This window comes from Lynx canadensis, chromosome B3 (assembly GCF_007474595.2).
Source record: "Lynx canadensis isolate LIC74 chromosome B3, mLynCan4.pri.v2, whole genome shotgun sequence".
Classification (NCBI taxonomy): domain Eukaryota; kingdom Metazoa; phylum Chordata; class Mammalia; order Carnivora; family Felidae; genus Lynx; species Lynx canadensis.
In genome coordinates this window covers 12,721,027-12,741,741 of record NC_044308.2, presented here as the reverse complement: position 1 = coordinate 12,741,741, position 20,715 = coordinate 12,721,027, and the positions used below count along the sequence as shown (strand labels likewise).

Genomic DNA, 20,715 nt, shown 5'->3' with positions numbered 1-20,715 from the left:
ATCATTTCTGTACCAAAGGTGTTGGGCTATGCTGTGTGTCGATTGTGCTATCTTGGTCCCTTCATGTTGAATTCTATAAATAAGCATAAAAAATCAAAATATATTATTTCAGGCCAGTTTTCTCTTAACTTTATGACTGTTCTCTCAGTGATTTCACCTTGCAGAGTTCATGTCTGCATGAGTTCAGACCCTCACTGAGTTAATAAAAGGAAAACTACACAACTCTCAGTTCCCCCATCGTAAGGTATAAATCCACTTAGATAAATTTGTTTTCAAGGCTATTCCATGGTGTTAGTTCTATGGAGAGTCCAGTGATTTGCCTTAATGTACTTTTAGATTTCAAGTATATTAAAGAAAATCCATGCTGGAGTGCCCGGGTGGCTCAGTCGCTTGAGCATCTGACTTTAGCGCAGGTCATGATCTCACGGTTTGTGAGTTCAAGCCCCGTGTCGGGCTCTGTGCTGACAGCTTGGACCCTGAAGCCTGCTTCGGATTCTGTGTCTCCCTCTCTCTCTCTCTCTCTCTCTCTCTCTCTGCCCCTCCCCCACTCACGCTCTGTGTTTGTGCACTTTCCTCCAACAGAAAGGGAAAGTTCAGTCCAAAATCATCTTAGATGACAACCACATTTCTGATGGCCAACCCAGATCAACTGATGGTAGTGGCCTGACGAACGATTATGGCAAATGATTCTGAGACTCAACGGGAAACACAAAGTCATCAGCATGAGTATCTGCCCCGGGCTTCAGAAAAGGGAGCAGTGGCTCTATGCCAGCGAACTGCCATCTGTCTCTCGGCACTAATATCAAAAACATAAATCCTATCTAAGAATCAAGAGTATTCTAAGACTTTCCTCAGAATGATCAACTCAAGAGGCCTTGGCAACTCAAAACACGACAGAGCTAATTAGTTCTGCTCCAACAGGCAAGAGAGTAAAACCCAGGCATACAGCTTTAGAATGTTCTAGAAATAAGTTCTTAAAAATGAATGCAGTCACTTCGTTCACCTGGTGCAGATGCATCAGGGAATTACGACAGACATTTAGTTCATCTGTTCCGTTATTAGGCTGTTAGAGTTCCTATTTATTTGCCATTACCTGTTTTCATGTTCACTATCTCATACAGGACAGAAACTTCCAGAGGGAAAACAACCTGTATAAATATCTATCTACACAAGTGTTTGAACGGCATCTGGGTTTGGGTTTAATATTTTGTAAATTGTTGCCTTCCTATAAAGTTTTAATTCTGTATTACCAGTATTTTCTGTCCTGAAGGAGACAAAATACACTGCTCTGTACTTAGAGTTAATCAACAGAGAACCAACTGAGGCCCCTGTGGCAGGGTCGAGTTTCCAGAACATAAAGGATTTTGAGTCAGACACTCGCACCATCGCAAAGCTGCTCTGGCTGCTTTGGTTCATGTTCTGTAAATACCCGATACAATTCAAAGCCTCGTAACTGACAGAAAAAGGCTACAAATAATCCATAGTTGAAAAGAGTCACTCTGAAAGGAGATGAAGCTCTAATTTCCAGCACGTATCTTGACACAGTTGACGGAATCTTTTTTTGTATTTACTTTATTTCTTCTTTTCATATTGACTTATTTTGAGACAGAGAGAGAGAAAGCACGAGGAGAGAGGAGCAGAAAGAGAGGGAGAGAGTGAGAATCCCAACCAGGCTCTGCACTGCCAGCACGGAGCCTGCTATGGGGCTCGAAATCATAAACCATGAGATCGTGGCCTGAGCCAAACTCAGACGCTTAACTGACTAAGCCACCCAGGCGCCGCCCAAGTGGGTAAAATCTCGACCGAGTGAGAATAGGACAGTGTGTCATTTCCAAAAAGCTAACAGCATCATGTGAAATCATGTATGTTTTAGCCATGAAAGGCAAGCTAGGGCAAACCTCGCCACAGCCCTGGGCTCACCCTACCAGCCCATGTGATGGGCAAGTAAAAACAGAAGGAGCTCTTGTCGGATGCAAAGTTCTGTCACCTTGGGCTGTGAGCAAGGAGGATAACTCACTGAACCCACAGTGAAGACCCCGCCCAGGAGTGGTCATCCTTTGCATGATGTTCAGTCGTACCGGGTCTGACAGTAACACTTGCACGAAGGAGAAAGTAGCAGCCCCCAACGAGGGGGAAATGGGTGCAGCAAACATTTGGGGTAAAAGTCTAGGGACGTTGTTTTGTTGGTTCAGACCTGTCAGTGACATAATCTGTTCTCCCAGGGATCAAACACTTAGCCCTTTCAGGTCTAGACCAACCATCGCCTCTTTAGGGAGCCTTACCTTAACCCTAACCCGAATCCTCAACCTTGCCCTGACCTTGGCCCTCTAGTATGAAACTGCACTTCTGCGCCATAATCTCTTGTCACATCTGACATTCATCATGGCCTCCAACTTAGCTGATTAATTGATTTGGTCTTCCCCCATCCACTCCCACCCCCCCCCCATAATAATGAAGTCCTTTGAGGGAATGAGACTGTGTTTGCCTCGTTCAGCCCTGCATCTTCAGCACCTAGAACAGTACCTGGCACACAGCAGTTAAGTCTGAAGGGAATGGGAATGAACGAATTCATTCGGAGGGCGATTCCTTCTACTACTATCGTGACAGGATATTTACCAGAACTCTAAGCCTGCACAGAGACTGGTATATTCCATCAACCCAAAAAGCTCCACTTGTATTAAGCTTTTTAATAAATGTTTCTTTCTCAACTGATGTTGGGTAACATATTTATTGCTCTGTGATAAGTTGTGCGGGCAGCTTCCATGCACTGGGTACAGACCATTAAATCAGTAATGGCGGCCAGTCCTGACACAGCCTTGTTAGAGGCCCTCTTTAGAGGCTCCTCTTGCTGAGGATGGGGCACATTTTATCTGCCTGCACCCTCCCATCTGGGTTTCCCCAATCATTTCATAATGGAACGATCTACTCGTATCGCCTTTACGAAACTGCGATCGGCAAGTTGACAACGAAGCCCGTCAACTCCAGCAAAGAAAGGAGCCCACATAAACTGATCACTGAAACTATCCACCAAGGGCTCCAGGGCCCCCAAACTGGGCATGACTGCAGGTCTACAAGGCCAGCTACCGTTCCCTCCTCCCATCAACATTTGGATTTCAGTAAGCTGAGATCACTTTCGGTCCTGAGACAGCTAGCGTCCCCAAGAGAAGAAAAGACAACAGCGGAGACCTTCAAGACATATGCACAAGCAAGTGATTTACGTGCATTCCATCACCTGCAAACTAATTCAAATGTCTAAAGCAAATGTGGAAAACTCCTGTGAGTGAAATAAAACGAATCATATATATACACACAACCAAGCCTGTGTGTTAAGAAAGTTTTGGTTTTTTTTAAACACAGATTAAAGGTTCATTAATGGTTCATTTGAAGACGATGTTTCTCAACCTGTTATGACACATCAAAGTGACATGTGCCCAGATCACTGAACTTTTTATCTCAATGCCCAAAGGGGTTACCCACTATCAGGAAGTTGCGCGCATTAGCGTTTATATGGCATTCCATTACAGCCGCATCTCTCAAATGAAAAGGTAAAGCACACTATTATCCATATTAAAACCATCTATCTTTTAAAAAGGTTGTATCGATTTCTTTTTCCCCCACGTCTTGGATCCCATCAATGTCAGCGCCAGCTCGATGAAGCGTACCCTGTCTCAGCACAGCTTCGATGGATAGCTCCCAAATGAACTCACCCAACGGTCTGGGGTCTCTCATGGCGTGCACTTGGCAGCTCATTTCATAGACTACCAGCTAGAAAAAGGCGTGGAGCGATCAGAAACATCCTAAACAAACCTCCCCGTGGCGCTAAAATGATGCAAGTGCGTTTTTAAATACGAGGCAATCGTTAGGGTCAGCAAACATGACACGTTCTAGTTCTTTAGAGCTAACAGGAGCCTCCCGCCATCGAGGTTTACCAAAACAACAGCAGGCGGGGCGTCACCTATCAAATTGCAGGTATGTTGTCGCTGAATCCTCATTACCCTATCAGGTAGATACTATCAGAAGCTTTATTTCACACATGGGCAAACTGAGGCACAGGAAGCTTAAGTGACTTGCCCAACGTCACACGGTTCACAGGTACCAGAGCCACGCGCAGGCCTAGCAGCCCAACTTTACGTTCTCATTCTTTATGCCACCTTGTCCCTCCCTCGGTCTCTATCACCCAGCTTCCTGCTTCACAGACGTCGTTCCTAAAAGGGGCAGCACAGTAAAGGGCCTACCGGCAAAATTCCAGGAGGCCAGGCAGTGTGGGCGGAACAGACATAAACAGTGCCCTTCTCTCCCCAGCGACCTCAGCCTGACTTTGAGGGTCACTTCCTCCCCAGACCCAAGCCACATTTTCCCTCCGCTTCTCAGTCCAAACAGAACTAGCCCTCCCACTTTAAAACCCTCTCTGCTCCCAAGAGGGAGCCTCTAATAATCTTTTCAGGAAGATCTATCTCGACTCTCCACGGAGCTATACTTTTTTGAAAGCAGGAACTGCTTTTGTTTTCTCTATGGCTCCATCGAAACACGAAATCCTGGCTAATCAATACTTTTTTTTCCCCTCTCTTTTTAAGCAATCAGAAACGTAGGCTATGAACCCAACGAAGCCATTGATTAGGTGTCACCTTCCAAAGTCAACCTTCCGAGGTATTAATTCATCCACATATACTTAGGAAACACGGTCTGGTTTCCCCAAGGAGCGGCGGGGCTCTCATCAAATGATACTGGAATCACCAAGAAAATGCAATCAATGCGTGCATGCCCAAGACCAGCTTTCTCACGTCAAGACTTACTTTAAAATGCAAAAGGGAAGAATGCCTTAAAAGTGAAAGTAAAAATCTAAAGTTAAGAAAAGAAAAAAAAAAAAAAAAAAGGAGGGGGTAGCATCTCAACTCTAAAAATAACAGCCTCAGGTTGAGTAAAACGGACTGGAAGGAGAGGTCAGCTTTCTTGCTCCCTGGAATGTGTCTCCAGTTAATTTCTGAAATGCTGCAATTTACTACCAGCTCCTATGCATGCTGTCTGTCCTATCTTTTCTCATTCTTCTGGACAGAAGGCAGCATAGAACCAAACAGCAACAGCACAGAGAGGTCGGATCTCTGGGCAAAAGCTGCCGTCACACTGGAGGCACTCGCTTATCCAAATGTCTGCTGCAGGCTTACCTATGGCCAAGTAGCCAGCCTCCTCCTTTTCCTTGAAGAATAGGAATGTATTTACGATCCGTTATATACAAGGCACTCTTCAGGGATCGTTACTCATACTCACATCACCCCCACTGACGTGCGTGCAACTCCATTTTACAAGTGAGAAACCAGAGCTCTGGAGACACTTGACGTCCTAAAAATGGCAGAGCTGATATCTGAGCCTGGGATGTGTCTGAGTCCAAAATCGGGGCCCTTCCCAATAACTGAGTCACGGTGAGTCAAGGGAGTCATAGTGTGAAACTCCATCATTGCTGTACTGGGGTGGGAGCTTCTTAAGTGGTCCCACCCTTTGCCTACCCTCACCCGCAATGGTCTCCAGGGAGGCTTACTGAGTGGAGAGAAGCACTTGGACACTTTCCTCTCTGTTATCATTGATTTGTTTTTAATTTTTTTAATGTTTATTTTTGAGAGAAAGAGACAGAGACAGAGTGCGAGAAGGGGGAGAGGCAGAGAGAGAGAGAGGGAGACACAGAATCGGAAACAGGCTCCAGGCTCCGAGCCATCAGCCCAGAGCCCGACGCGGGGCTCAAACTCCCGGACCGCGAGATCGTGACCTGGCTGAAGTCGGACGCTTAACCGACTGCGCCACCCAGGCGCCCCAGGATGAGCTTTTTTAAGTGACATTTTAGGGACCACAGAAAAAGGCCTGTAATTTCACCATCCAATTAACCCTGGCAAGATCTGTCTCAAGGTATGCCTTTAGGAAACTGTAATTGTTCAGAGGCACACAATGAAAAGTGACCCAGCCTAGACTAGACCATCTTCATAAGGGAACAACTAGTAAGTTTCTAATGCTGATTTCCAGGAGAAAAAAAAAATATTCATAGACCAGCACATAGTGCAAATATACATATGGACGTAAAAGCAGTTTTGCTCTATAGTATTTCATACATGCCTTATCAAGAAATGTTAAAAGCAGCAATAAAACCAATGATTTATAAGCACTAAGACAGTTAACTTTAACCCACAGCCACTAGCAAAAAACAACAACAACAAAACAACAGAAAATTTCATAACCAGGGGCTGGTCTTCTATCTGGCCAGATTCAGGATGTTACTACAAACCAGAGAAACCACCAAAATCATACCAACAAGACACCCAGCACTGCTCAGCAAAATTTATATCAAAAAACAGTTTAGGGGGCACCTGGGTGGCTCAGTCAGTTAGGCGTCTAGCTTTGGCTCAGGTCACGATCACGGTTCGTGGGTTCCAGCCCCGCATCGGGCTCTGTGCTGACAGTTCAGAGCCTGGAGCCTGCTTCAGATTCTGTGTCTCCCTCTCTCTCTCTGCCCTTCCCCCACTCGCACTCTGTCTCTCTGTCTCTGTCTCTCTCAAAAATAAACATTAAAAACATAGTTTAACAGCAACAAAAACAGCTCATCATGCATCGCGTATCATGAAATGACTGACTTCCAATTGGAATGGATACAGACAACACTGATGAGTGCTTTACTCAAAGGTGCGTGAGGCTGTGTGTGGGACAGGAGGGTACAGGTGCTGGGCAACTTTGGTTATGCCCTGCAGCTTTAGCGGAAAGGCGAAATACAGCCCTAAAGGAAGTATAATGAACAGAGCCTGAAATATGTTATTTTCTACTTCCTTCTGTGTTCCAAGAGAACACAGACTATCTAGATTAAAGGAAGGTTCCTAACAGGTATCTCAGAAGTCCCCATGGGGACAGGCAGAATATTCAGCAAGAGTAACTCTAGCTTCTGCAAGCCCCCATCAACGAGAATATCAACCGCGTCTGTGCACCGTGGACCCCTGAAAGATCTCATTTGGGCCTAATGCTTATACATGAACCACTAGCAAAAAAGCACCCAGATCCAATCAACAGCACCACAAGAATTTTATCTGGGCTTTAAAATGTCAACATCTGTATATATTTAAAAGCTGACATCAATTCAAAAACATAAAACACGGTGAAGTTGTTCTCAGGGGTTTGTTCTCCTGTGGAATTAACCGTAGGGTTTACACGTAAGGGACTGCTTGCTTTGCTACACAAATTTATTATAACAATGATGTGTTTAAGGCATCACTTGGGTCAGATGAAAGAGAGAGACCTTTCCACGGTGTCTAGCTTCGTGTATTCACAATCTCCTGGCAGGAAATTGCTCTAAAGTGTCTCATTTATCAAGATCCTGCCAAATCCGTCTCCAGAACAGGGTTTAGCAGGATTCCAAAGCTTTATCGATGTGGCTTTTAAAGCAGCCTCTGGGGCGAAGCATTGCAACTCTGCACTCAGCCTGGGAAAGCACAAAGCAGTTGCTTCCAAACCCACGACACAGAGACATACCTGGAATGGTAGATGTCTTGGGTCCTGGAGACTCTCTAGTTTTAGGGTGAAACAATTTCGCCGGAAACTAAGTCAGAGTGGAATGGTTAAAATAGCCCTGGCTCTTGGGATGGAATAGTAGTGGGAAAAAACTAAATTTCCAACCAACGAGGTGACCCTATACAACTTGCTCTCTGATTCTCAGTGTTCTCATCTGTATAATGGGGACGGCTCCTATCCAGCAGGGTTCCTGAGAATGAGATATGATGCTGTCACCCAGCAGCTCAGCGTGTCAGGTAGCTGGCACTTGTTGGTATGTTCTATAAACCAGGGAAAACGAAAACCTTCCACTAAAAGAGAAAACATCGATGAAAAGGCATATATTGGCAATGAACACAAAAACGATGCCATCAATTATTGACTTACAATCTTTTTTCTTAAGTGTATCTATTTGGAGAGAGACAGAGATAGTGTGAGTGGGAGAGGGGCAGAGATAATAAGGGAGAGGGAGAGAGAGAGAGGGAGAGAGAGAATCCCAAGCAGGCTCCACACGAATAGTACAGAGCCTGCTGCGGGGCTCGATCCCACAAACCATGAGATCATGACCTGAGCCGAACCCAAGAGTCAGATGCCTAACCGACTGGGCCACCCAGGTGCCCCACGCATTGACTTATAATCTTAAGTTCATGGTGATAAAGGCAGAAATTGACACAAAGTGGAAAGTCAGAAAGGAAGTAGTTAATAAAACAACCATATACCAATCTGTTATTAATGACCAGGGCCGCACCTACATGTTCAAACTCTTTTTGTTTAATCACATAAATAGTTCACGAGGTTTAGAAACAATTCATCATGTACCTTCTCCGTTCTGCCATGTCTTCTGGTTCAAATATTAGCAGAGGAAACTTCCTGAGAACCTTCTTTCTCCTTCCTTCCTAAAGCTACGTGTTTTGGGGGCGCGTGGGTGGCTCAGTCAGTTAAGCATCCGACTCTTGGCTGTGGCTCAGGTCATGATCTCACAGTTTGAGAGTTTGAGCCCCTCACAGGGCTCTGTGCTGACAGTGCAGAGCCTGCTTGGGATTCTCTCTCTCTCTCTCTCTCTCTCTCTCTCTTTCCCTCCCCCCACTCACACTGTCTCTGTGTCTCTCAAAATGAATAAAAAAAAAAAAAAGCTAAATGTTTCTGTGCCAGCTCAAATAGATCTAAGAGAATGAAAGAAATACCAGAGAAATTCTGCCTGTTGAGACAGGCCTGAAAGTGCTGAAAGTGACTTCCTCCCAAGATTCCTCCAAGAATCGTCAACACTAAACTGTGTTGGAAGAAAGTGCACGGCAAACATAACAAAGAGGAAATACGGACGGAGACCAACACAAAGACTTCGAGAAGGGATGGAGACAGTTCGCGACAGGGCCTCTTCCAGCAACAGACAAGAATCTCTGTCCAAGTGAAGCCTGTCAATGGGATGACAAACAAAGACAGACAGGTCTGCCAGAGAGACAGACAGACAGGGAAGGTACGCAAGCCTGCAGGACCTCTGGGCCCCGCCTTACTCAGGAGGAAGCAACAGGAGGTGGAAGACTGATCCTAAAGGCCATTTTCAGACTAGAAACCTAGGAACCTGCATGTACAGTAATTATGGAATGTTTTACATTAGTCAAGACTGTGAGAGCAATGATGTTGGTTACTGTGGTCCCGGTAATATAGAGTCCTTTTCTTTTCTTTTCTTTTTTCCTTTTTAATGTTTATTTTTGAGAGAGAGAGAGAGAGAGAGAAAGAGAGAGAGAAGAAGAGGGGCAGAGAGAGGGAGACAGAGGATCCTAAGCAGGCTCTGTGCTGACAGCAGAGAGCCCGATGCGGGGCTCGAACTCACTAATCTTGAGATTGTGAACTGAGTCAAAGTTGGACGCTTACCCGACTGAGTCACTCAGGCGCCCCTAGAGACCTTTTCTGATATACTAAGTTCTCAGACTAGACCCCAACATCTTTCATAATGTCTAAAATAGTCCCCTTCCGACCACCACCAAAAATAAATAAATAAATAAAACCCAAATTATTACATTATCACCGCAATCATTATTTTTGTTCGATCTGGTTTTTGTTTTATTTCTGTAGCGCCACCTTGCTCGCATCTTGGATCCCAACACGGTGACAGCCACACAGGTAGGTTCGATACTTTCTTTTTCTAGTTTTCCTGATCAGGTCACAACCTCCCGTGAAGATTTCTGACTTTTAATGGACACAGTTGCTCCTAACCTTGCAGTTCCTCAAAAGCATTCATCCAGCAACTTCTGAAAACGACCTCTTTGTTCTTTCCAAACTTGGCTCCAGGCTGGGGCCCCGGCCCAGAGGGATCTCTGCCCGCCACTGGCTAACGCCAGCTGACCATTCCTACTAAGTGTAAACAGCCCTATCTCTGGAGGCCTCCCCTCAGTACTTGGCTAGCTCCTTGTGCAAACAGCACAGCTTTACTGTAGTCACTTGCTAAGCTATCCGACTTTGCATCTTTGTAAACTCTCAGGGGCCAGGGAGCTACCTGTCTGATTCACAACAAAAACCTTAGCACATACTGCCTGTAATATAGGCTCAATTACTAGCCTTTGGATAAAAAGAACACATACTTATTCATGTCAACCACTTTGTAACACATGCTTTAAACAAGCCTTTGGCTCCACTCTGACCACCTAACCCCACCTGATATTCTGCACAGATATTAATCTTATAATATTGGCATCAGCAGCATCTACCAAAACAGTATTGGCCAACCTGTATGACCTAGCAAATGATACAATGAGTTAGTCTGTAATAAACATGATATATACGTGTGATACATGAGTGCTTTTAACAAGAGAAAATAAGGGGATAGATGGTAAGCATTTTACCTTATGACAATTACATGGACTCAAATTCTGAAAGCAAGCTTTTCAGCAAGCCCCTTGTCACTCTCCTGCCCTTGTTTGCTGTTCTACCCCACAGCCCTCCTCCCACGGGCCAGGCTGTCAAACATGTGAAAGGCCAAAGTGAGCAGAGAATTTATCTCCACCCTCTAAAGAAGGAGCGGAAGTAAACCTTTTTCACCTTTCCCATCCAAGGAACTGGAATGTGTTCCTATCCTGCATTTGCCAGGAGAAATGTCCACGTTTCCTTTGCGACCTGCTTCTCGCTTATGCCCTCTCCTTGGGAGAGACGGCGTTATTCAATTGTTGATATTACTCAGCCCCTTGAATTATTCAGTTGTTATATCAGCTGCATTATTCAATGCACTCAAACCTCTACCCTGGAATCAGCCAGACATTTCAAACTCACAGTGTCCACAAAACTCATTATTATTCTTTGAAAACAATCTAGTCCTGACTTGCGACGCTGGCACCAACCTAGGGGCCCAAGGCACAAACCTCAGCCCCCATACTCCCTTTCTCCCATCACCCACATCCACCTGGTCACCTCTGCCACGTCCAAGATACCTCCCCAGCCTTCAAACACCCTTGCTTCCCTATTGCCTTCAGCCAAGCCCTGCAATCTCTCTCCTGAACTAATATAACTTCTTAACTCCGTTCCCACTGACTCACTGCCAGAATTAGGGCAGCTGACTCCATTCAGCCAAGGCACTGCACAGCGAGTTTGTCCCTATCCCTCTGTGGGGATCACACCTGTCCAGCGACCACCGTACTTCCTTCCAGTGCCTGATATCAACACTTAGCGCGACGAGGCAGGCAGCAAATGACCATGTGAATGAACGAATGCATGGCTGAGACAGCCAGTACTCTCAGAATTACATTCCGCTGCCTGCCATAGACTCAAATTAACATTGGTCTACGCATTTGTCTCCGGACGGGAACCGAACACACGGTAACCTGAGGTCCGCACCCAACGGCAAACCATCGTTCGATACACTCACACATGGACTCACATCTATAGCTGTGTGGTTTGTTTGGTTTTTTTCATGCTGCCTGAAATGATGGAGGTATTCCACGATAAGAGGCACAAAATTGCAGGTGCGCCTGGGTGGGTCAGTCAGTTAAGCATCCAACTCTTGATTTCTCCTCGGGTCACGATCTCACGGTTCGGTTCATGGGTTCAAGCCCTGCATCAGGCTCTGTGCTGACAGTGCAGGGCCTGCTTGGGATTCTCCCTGTCTCTCTCTCTCCCTCTCTCTCTGCCCCTCCCCTGCTCACGCTCACTCGTTCTCTCTTTCCAATTAAATAAACTTTTTAAAAAATGTACAAAATTATGGGGAATAATTGTTTTCAGGAAAAAAACCAACCAAACAAACAACCGTGACCTTGCAAAGCAAGCATAGGTTTTCTAGATGCCTTCCAGGACATGATGGACAAACACACCATCATCTTTAAGCCCTCTGTGTCCTGGGCAGGGAACCGGCCTTTGGAAGAAAGGCCTCCATGCTAATAGATGAAGCTCACATTCCAAAACAAGGCCACCTTCCACAGTCACCCACAGGAGAAATCCATATGAGCCCATAATCATGCCAGGGAAAGAGGCATCTTCCGTGTTACTCGTCGTATATATGCAATCGTGCCCACTTGCTTAGGGAACCTTAGAAATTCACACTAGGAGGGACTGACACCATTCTTCCTCTGTCCTCGGGCAATGTGTCCCTAAAGAAAAGCCTGTTGACCCCAAGTGATGAGCAAATCACCGTGGGTTGTTAAACAGGGCCATTCCAGGTAGCCTTCCAGCCTCTCCGACAAAGCCCGCCCACAGCAAGGACACGGATGCAAACTCTCCCGGGCAGGAAGAGAGGGAAGGCGCCTGAATCCTAGCTGAACCGCCTTCCAGCTGTGTGCCCTGGGACATTACCCTGGTGTCTCTGGGCCTCGGTTTTCTCAAATTAAATGGAAGTGTCAACAGGCCCGCTTTGTGGGGTTGTATTCATGATTAAAAGAGTTCGTATTTCTTAGCACAACGCCTGAGTACAATCTAGGTGCTCAATAAATGTCAGTGATCATACTATAAATGATACCTCTATGCCAATCCTAATATATGAGCTTATATGCTCCCTTTATTCCATCTATGCCCTACCAGTGCTCGTAAATACGAAGAGCGGTGGTTCTCAAACTTTGGCATAGACCAGAATCATCAGGAGGGCAGACTGCTATGCTCCAGACATAGAGTTTCTGATTCAGGGGGGCCCGGGATGGGGCCTGAGGACGTGCATTTCTAAGAAGTTAATCCCAGTGGGTGCGTTCAGCTGGTCGGGAAGGACACGTTGAGAAGCACTAACCAAGGGGGCCTCACGGCAACCATGGAGGAAGCGTGTAGGTCCAAACCTCCAGGCCTTCTACAGCCTTCCACCCTGGACCCTTTCATCTCACTAACTCCACCAACAATTCCAAACTCAGTTCAAGCAATCAGGAGCCCTCCAGGCTCTAGGCCAGCACCCACAACACTGTGCTGTCATAATGAAACCAGCTCCATGACACCAGGAGCTCGGTGACAAATACGACCTCACCAGAGTCAGTGCTTGGGACAGAGAAAACCCTCAGTAAATGGTGACTGGGAGAGCCAAGCAAACTGAAAGGTCCTGGAGTCCAGCTCTGGGCCTTCCTCTTGAGACTGATCACTAGGTATGAAATGCCGAGTCCCCGATAAGACCAGTATCCCTCCCACCCCAGCCACCGGCCTCAACTCCACTCAGCCAACCATGAGTCCTTTGCCTCCCTCCAACCACAACTTGGTCTCTTACTCTATGAAGGTAGTGAAGTTTCAACTTCCTGCCTCTTACTGGCCTCTATGAGGGCTACAAGCTGCTAGGAGATGCTAAGTGTTCTCAGGGAGAGAGGGTTGCAATCAGGAAGCATTTTTGCGTAAGTATTTCTGGTAAACTGCCCAAAAAGATCTCAGCAGAGAGACGGGAGCCAAGACGGTGGAACAGCATGGAAGTTTTTTGTGTGTCTCGCGTCCATGAAATACAGCCAGACCAACACTAAACCATCCTACACACCTAGAACACTGATTGGAGGATTTATACAACAATCTGCACAATATGAACCACAAAATTCAGCAGGTACACAGCGCGGAGAGGTGAATTTGGGGAGCGAGGAGCCACAGAGGGTAGGGATGTGCTTTTGTGGGCAGAGAGAGGATGGAGACTGGGGATGGGGGGGCGGAGAATAGGGAAAAGCACCCCTCCCCAAAAGCAGCTGGAGAGGAAGTGGAAAATTGGAGAGATCTCAGCGGAGAGAAGACAGGAACCTCCAGCAAATGGTTATCATTTCTTTTTCCATTCTAAATAAGCGTCCACTTTCCTAACACATTTTGCGTTATTTTTCCTAAAAAGCATCCCCAAATCGAAAAATTGAGATCTGCCCATTTCACATCTCACGCATACTCTGCTCCTGGGCTCTTTGGCTTTTCTAGAAATTTCTCTAATTCAACACTCTCTGCCTCTTCATTAGAGCATCTCACCAAGCCACGCACACTTCTACAAACACATTCTAAGCAGGATTTCAAATACTCCTAAAGAGGACTTCAAGGTGTGCTGTCAGCCTATCAGTTTCACTGTCAAATGAAGATAGAGAAAATAAAAACTGTGCCAGGCACAACCCAGGCAGAAGATCCCACCTGATTGTCTCAACACAGGCAAAAAGCCTCTCTTAAACACACACACATACACACACAACAACAACAACAAAAAACACCACTGCTTTATTTTCAACACCTTAAGATAATTTAAACACGAAACCCCTCAATTTCTGTGTGTAATTACTCACAATCATAAGGAAGGTTTTAAGAAAGCAAGTTTTGAAATATTACTTAAAATTCAAAGGCCTATTGTCATTCTCATCCTCTACGGTATAATTGCAGTTTGAAAATCACTTTTGTGGTTTACAGGAACTTAAAGAAATTATGAGCTGTTATGGATCATTCTTACTCAAAGACTAAACTTGGGATCTTAGGATTTCTTCCCAAACAAGCACACTGCAGTACTCTATACTTCTAGAGATTTAAGGAAAAATGGGTACATCTTTTAAAGTAAATGTTATGTATATTCATGTATGGTTATAGATTTATACACACAAAGTCCTTTCTAGGTGACGACGATGGATTCCATTCACCTGGAAGATATGAAATCCAGCTGCAAAAATGTTAAAAGCTATGAATAATATGAAAACTGGCTGTCACCTCAATGCGTAATACACAAGGAATGCCTACAAAGTTTTACTGACTTGTCCCAGTCGGATATGTTGGGTCCTTAAAAATATGTTAAGGAAGACACATAATAAATTCTGTATTTAAAAAAAAAAAAAAAGAAGCTGTTCATCTTCTTGTCCCAGACTGACCATGGTTCAACCACACAAAGAGAATAAAAGCAACACTCATACACGACAGTGACCTTCAGTCCCAGGACGTGGATTGTTCTACGAATATAAATTTGAGTTATTTTCCATTCAATCTGCCAGATTTACACTGTTGGCCTCACAGCACTGTGGAGTAGTGAAAAAGTAGGCGTTTTGCCCTCGGACATAGTTACCTGCCACTCTCAGGTGCTCTAACAACCTTGAACAAATTGCTGAATTCTTCCCTACCTGTACCGGGGGAAGAATACCTATGGTGTGTATTTTATGCAGCAAGATAAAGTGCCCAGCATGGTGCATGGCGCAGAATGGATCCTTAACAATCTTATTTTAAAGAACAGGTTTGATCATCCCTGTCGGGTGGGTGGCAGGCCAGGCTAATGACAGTCTTCAGAGATTTGCATTCTCCCTGCATTTAAATGCTTATTAGCAGAGATTAAAGAGGCGTCCCTGTGCCATTGCCCTTTCTAAACACCCACCTGTGAGGAATGAGTGCCCTAAAATGCCCCCTTCGTCCCAATACCCGTGCTACCAAAAGCACACCAACCTGGCTCCCGCAGAGGTTCGCCCTTAACAGGCAGACAACAAATACTTATTGAATTCAAATGCTGCTGACCCAAACAAAAAATGAACGCTAATGGAAACCATAATCCATAGACCTGTCTGCCTGAAGTTCCGCTTCTCGGGAAGCAGGTTTTGTAAAGTTCTAGGGTTCACCTGGAAGCTGTCTGGTAGCCGTAAGTGGCCCTTGCCGAGGTGACTTCCAGCCCACACTTACGTAAGGACCCACACGCCGCCGAAACCCTCAGACAACGCACACAAGTTCGTTAAGATGTTTTCACCCCTGTAAGGAAACGCAACCATCTCTAAAAGCCATCAGCGCCCCCAATTTGCCTAACAAATGGACAGAGCGCTGGGGAACTAACTGCTGAAGCAATCGCCTCTCAAGTTCACCATCACCGTATTTTTTTTTTTTTTTTTTTTAACGTGCGAGAGACCCCTCTGTAACCCAGACAAGTCTTCTAAAGCTTTCAGCTGTCGTGCAGCTGCGCTGAGCACCAAAGCAGAACCTCCAGGTCTCCACGGAGGGAGCGCGTCAAACCCCACCCAAATGAGGGGCTGACCTCTGCAGAAAGAGCCCGGGCGGTGGCGGTGACCGACTCCACTGCGCCCAGAGGGGGCCAAAGGTGTGCCTTTTCAAAAGCCAAGAATTCCTGAGGCAGGCTGCCCGCCCCTCGTGCGCTCTCCAGGACTAGCCGCCGCGGATCGCTGCCTCGCGTCCTTGCCACACCTTCTGGGTCCCGGGAAGGAGTTTCCCTGGATTCCCATCCTGAGCCCTCAGGGTCCCCAGCCCCTCTCACCTCGGTGGGGAGCACAGACGCCCACCCCGGGAGAGAGCAGGCGGCGCCCCCGCGCCCCTCCCGCGCGCGCTGCCAGGTGCGCCCCGCACCGCCCCTCACCTGTCCGAGGTTGCGTCCCCGGGGGCTGCCGAGGGGTCAAGGCGCGCCCCTCGCTTGCCGGGACCCGCCGCGGCCGCCACTCGCAGGCGGAAGAGCAGCCGGGACGCGGCGGGGGCGAGGGCACCTCCGGGGCCGTGCGACTTCCTTGGCCCCCGCCCGCCAGCCCCGCCTCCAGGGGGAGGAGGTGGCCGCGCGTCACCTTGGAGCCACCTCCCACCTAAGCGCGGGCGCGGCCCCTGGTGGCTCTGGCGGCTGCTGCCTCTGGGCACCCGCGGGGCGAAGAGGAAGAGATCACGCTGAGCTGCCTCGTCTGGCCCGGCTGCCAAGAAAAGGAAGATGCGTCCCAGCAGCGTGGCGGTGACTGGGCGCGGAGTTCACCCGCGTTTTAGTGCGAAGTGAGGCAAGGGGACAGCTGTGACTTGCGAACTTGTCATCGCAGAGTACCGTGTCTTCGCGGATACGCAGAGGAGTGCCCCAGGGTGCCACCGCTCCCTAAGGGATCGGTGGGGAGGGCGCAACCTCCGTGTTTACCACCCTGACCCTGGCAGGAGATACCAGGCACCACATCCAGCCCGTGCCACGTGGGCGCGACTGTGGGTGCAAAGCGGCCACCCAGATGCTCTGAGCTCTTTGTTCTCTGAACCTTGGTTCCTCGTCTGTAAACATTAGGCCGATCTCCGTGCCCAGTGCGCTGAGAACTCGTACGCAGGGACCCTTAAAGCCGGCTGGGTCCGATGACTGGCGCGAAGGAGTTCAGCAAATATTTGCCCTTTGGCCCTTTCCCTTGAATTCTTTTTCTTCCTTCCTCTCCCCTTCACGCTAAACTCTTCTTCTGTTTACTCTTAATGTCTGCCTGGTCAGTTTCTTTCCCCTTCGATTAAGGAGCCCCTGTCTACCGGGTACCGAGTCCGTCTTGCAGGTGGCTGAGGAGGAGATAAGGAAGGATAGGAACCCCCGCCCCCACCGCCTCCCGAGAGGCCAGAACCGCACACCCCTCACCCCCCCCCCCCCTATCAGAAATCAGCTACAACAGAGGTATAAGAGCTAACCTGGGTGTGGGACAGACCCTGCGTCCCACAGGTGGTTGTGGGGAGTGGGTGGCCGTGAGCTGGAGAGTTTAATTGGTGTCATTGGTGGTTAAGCAGAAAGACCTCATCAAATCCTGTCTTGGCAACAGATGCTATAAACCCGCCAGTTCACTTAATGCCTCTGAATGTCTACCTCCTCGTTAATAAACTGGGATTCGAATAATAGCTGTTGTATAGATTCTGAGAAATAATTAAATGCTTTTCGTAAAGTACTTACCGCAGTGTCCTTAATAGGCACTTATCGAAGGTTGGCTACTGAGGAGGGGCGCCTGGGTGTCTCAGTCGATTAAGCTTCCAACTCTTAATTTCATTCAGGTCACCTTCTCAGGGTTTGTGGGTTAGAGTCCAGCTTGGGGCTCTGTGTTGACATCCTGGAGCCTGCTTGGGATCCTCTCTCTCTCTCTCTCTCTCTCTCTCTGCCCTCCCTGCTTGGGCTCACACACTCTCCTCTCTTTCTCAAATAAATAAATGAACATTAAAAAAATTAATAAAGGTTGGCTAATGATGATAATAGTATGGTCAGACATGGAGGGGGCCAGGAAGAAAAATATTTAAAACGCATGAGCCCTTGGGCAGAAACAGAGCCGCCCTCTTCATGAAAAGAATACTTGAGGCACCTGGGTGGCTCAGTCGGTTAAGCATCTGACTTCAGCTCAGGTCATGATCTCACGGTTCGTGCGTTTGAGCCCCAAGTTGGGCTCTGTGCTGACAGCTCAGAGCCTGGAGCCTGTTTCGAATTCTGTCTCCCTCTCTCTCTGTCCCTTCCCTACTCATGCGCGCGCGCGCTCTCTCTCTCTCTCTCTCAAAAATAAACATTAAAAAAATTGTTTTTATTTTTTTAGATTTAAAAGAATTTTTTTAAGTTTTGTTTATTTTTGAGAGAGAGACAGAGAGAGTAAGGGGGGGGTGAGTGGGGGAGGGGCAGATAGAGAGAGGGAGAGAGAGAGAATCCCAAGCAGGCTCTGTGCTGTCAGCACCAAGCCGCACGCGGGGCTCGAACTCACACACGTGAGATCATGACCTGAGCCGAACCCAAGAGTCAGATTCTTAACCAATTGAGCTACCTAGGTGCCCCAAAATTGTTTTTAAATAAATAAACATTTAAAAAAAAAAAGAATACTTATAGTATCAGCTACTGGTGATGAACAGAATCACTCACCACTTTCTGGGCTTAGCATACAACACAGGTTCACATTTAATTTTCACAAACCTGTGAAGCAGTTCATAATATCCCTAGTTTAAAATGGGGAGAATTAGCCTCAGAACCATGAAATCCCTGGGCTGAAGGTATGAGACAAGTTACCAGCAGAGTCAGAGAAAAGTCACCTGGGACCTATAGAAAATCTGGGATTTTTCCCCCTGTGACCTCCCTGCAGATGCATCACCAGCCTTAGCGAGGGAAGGTTCCGGAGGGAAAATAAAGGGTAGAAAGGAAAGGAAAAAATAAAGGAAGCAGGGAAAGAGCCTTAAACAGGAGAAGTTAACAACCATACCTTAGAACCCACTAATAATACAACAGAATTAAAATAGTGAGTGAACCCACACAAAACGCTTTTTGCTTCCAACTCCTGCCACAGTGGGGTTCCTGTTCTGTGGTTCCTGTAGCCCGACCGCAAGTTGAAAATGACTAGCGGCACTTTTCAATCATTAAATGCTGCAGAAAGTGAAACATTTGAAAAGACAGAAATCTAAGGTCACACCTTCTCATCTCTCACCACGATACATTCTTCTGTCAAGCTTCCTGGAAAGTTTTGTTGTTGTTGTTGCTTTTTTACTTGTCCAGGTACATTACCTGCCTCTTTCTAGCATGTTCCATCCAGGAAATAATACTGTTGCTTTAACCAACTTGACCTCACCATGTAACCACAAGAAGCACTTAGAAGAGAGGTTGGACTCATATATGTGGCTGATAAATGTTCAATACACTGTTGTGCATTGAATTTCTTTATTTTTAAAAAATTTTTTTTTAACGTTTATTTATTTTTGAGACAGAGAGAGACACAGCATGAACGGGGGAGGGGCAGAGAGAGAGGGAAACACAGAATCAGAAGCAGGCTCCAGGCTCCGAGCCACCAGCCCAGAGCCAGACGCGGGGCTCGAACTCGCAGACCGCGAGATCGTGACCTGAGCTGAAGTCGGACGGCCAACCGACTGAGCCACCCAGGCGCCCCTGAATTTCTTTATTTTTATGTTTGTTTACTTAGTTGGGGGTATTTTATTACTTTCTTTTAATATAATTTATTGTCAGATTGGCTTCCATACAACACCCTATACTCATCTCAACAAGTGCCCTCCTCCATGCCCATCACCCATTTTCCCCTCTCCCCCATCCCCCATCAACCCTGTTTGTTCTCTGTATTTAAGAGTCTCTTATGGTTTGCCTCCCTCCCTCTCTGTTTGAATTTCTTGATGTAAGCAAGTTTTGAACCAAGTCTTATAGGCACTGTCCGTGATGTTGTAATGGTTACTTTAAAAAAAAAAAAAAATTAAAGTCTCCTGTCTTCTCTGTCTGGCCTTCTTAATTCACATGAATATCAAGTTATTTAGCCTCTGAAGAAACAACCGTAGTGTCAATATGACATTTGTGGTGGAGATTTCCCACCCTCTACATTTATATTAGAGTCCTACAAATACAATTGCTTTTAGATGCTAGACAACATATGCTAGGTTTACGGCAGTCTAGTAATTTCACCTGTTCTTTTCCATTTTGAATGGCAGATGTGGCTTCTACACACCCCATGTGCTCCTTCGCTACCACAGCTGATGCTTCCTGTCATATTTCAGAAGCACCACAGTGCAGGTATGTTAGCAACGTCACTGTGCCTGTTTGAATCAACAATAGCAATTTAAGTAGGACAAGTGCAGTGGCTGTCGTTACCTAGAGTCTCTGCCCATGGAGTTAAAAGAGTCTTTTCTAAAAGAGGGATGATCCGGGTGCCTGGGTGGCTCAGTCAGTTAAGCATCTGACTTCAGCTAGGCTTGGATCATGACCTCGTGGTTTGTGAGTTCGAGCCCCGCGTCGGGCTCTCAGCTGTCAGTGCAGAGCCTGCTTGGATCCTCTGTCTCCGCCTCCCTCTTCCCCTCCTCTGTTCATGCTCTTTCTCTCCCTCTCTGTCTCAAATCAATCAATAGATAGATAGATAGATAGATAGATACATTAAAAAATAAATAAATTTAAAAGAGAGATGATCTTGTCTATAAATGCCTAGGAGTAAAAGCTCCAATGCTTCTCTGCTCCTAAGGGATCACAACAGCACTCCTGTAAGATCCTACCAGAGCTGGCCATGTGTTCGATCCAATCCAGCTCTACTTGGAGAACTCAAAGCTCATCTTGGGAATAGAAGTCCCTTGACTTGCTTCTTCTCTTTTCTGGGC

General features: G+C 46.7%; 1 protein-coding gene across 7 annotated transcripts in view; it reads right to left on the bottom strand.

The window, feature by feature from the left end:
* MCTP2 (multiple C2 and transmembrane domain containing 2) overlaps positions 1-16,370 on the bottom strand; it is a 238,322-nt gene extending 221,952 nt beyond the window's left edge. For 2 of the 7 annotated variants that reach the window (XR_003969321.1, XR_003969322.1), the window contains exon 1: positions 16,253-16,368. The gene's annotated coding sequence lies outside the window, so the exon portion shown is untranslated. Of the gene's footprint in view, positions 1-16,252 lie in introns of all 7 variants that reach the window. The other 5 variants (XM_030317469.1, XM_036064278.1, XM_030317466.1 and 2 more) reach the window with 3 other exon arrangements.
* Positions 16,371-20,715: the final 4,345 nt, after the last annotated feature.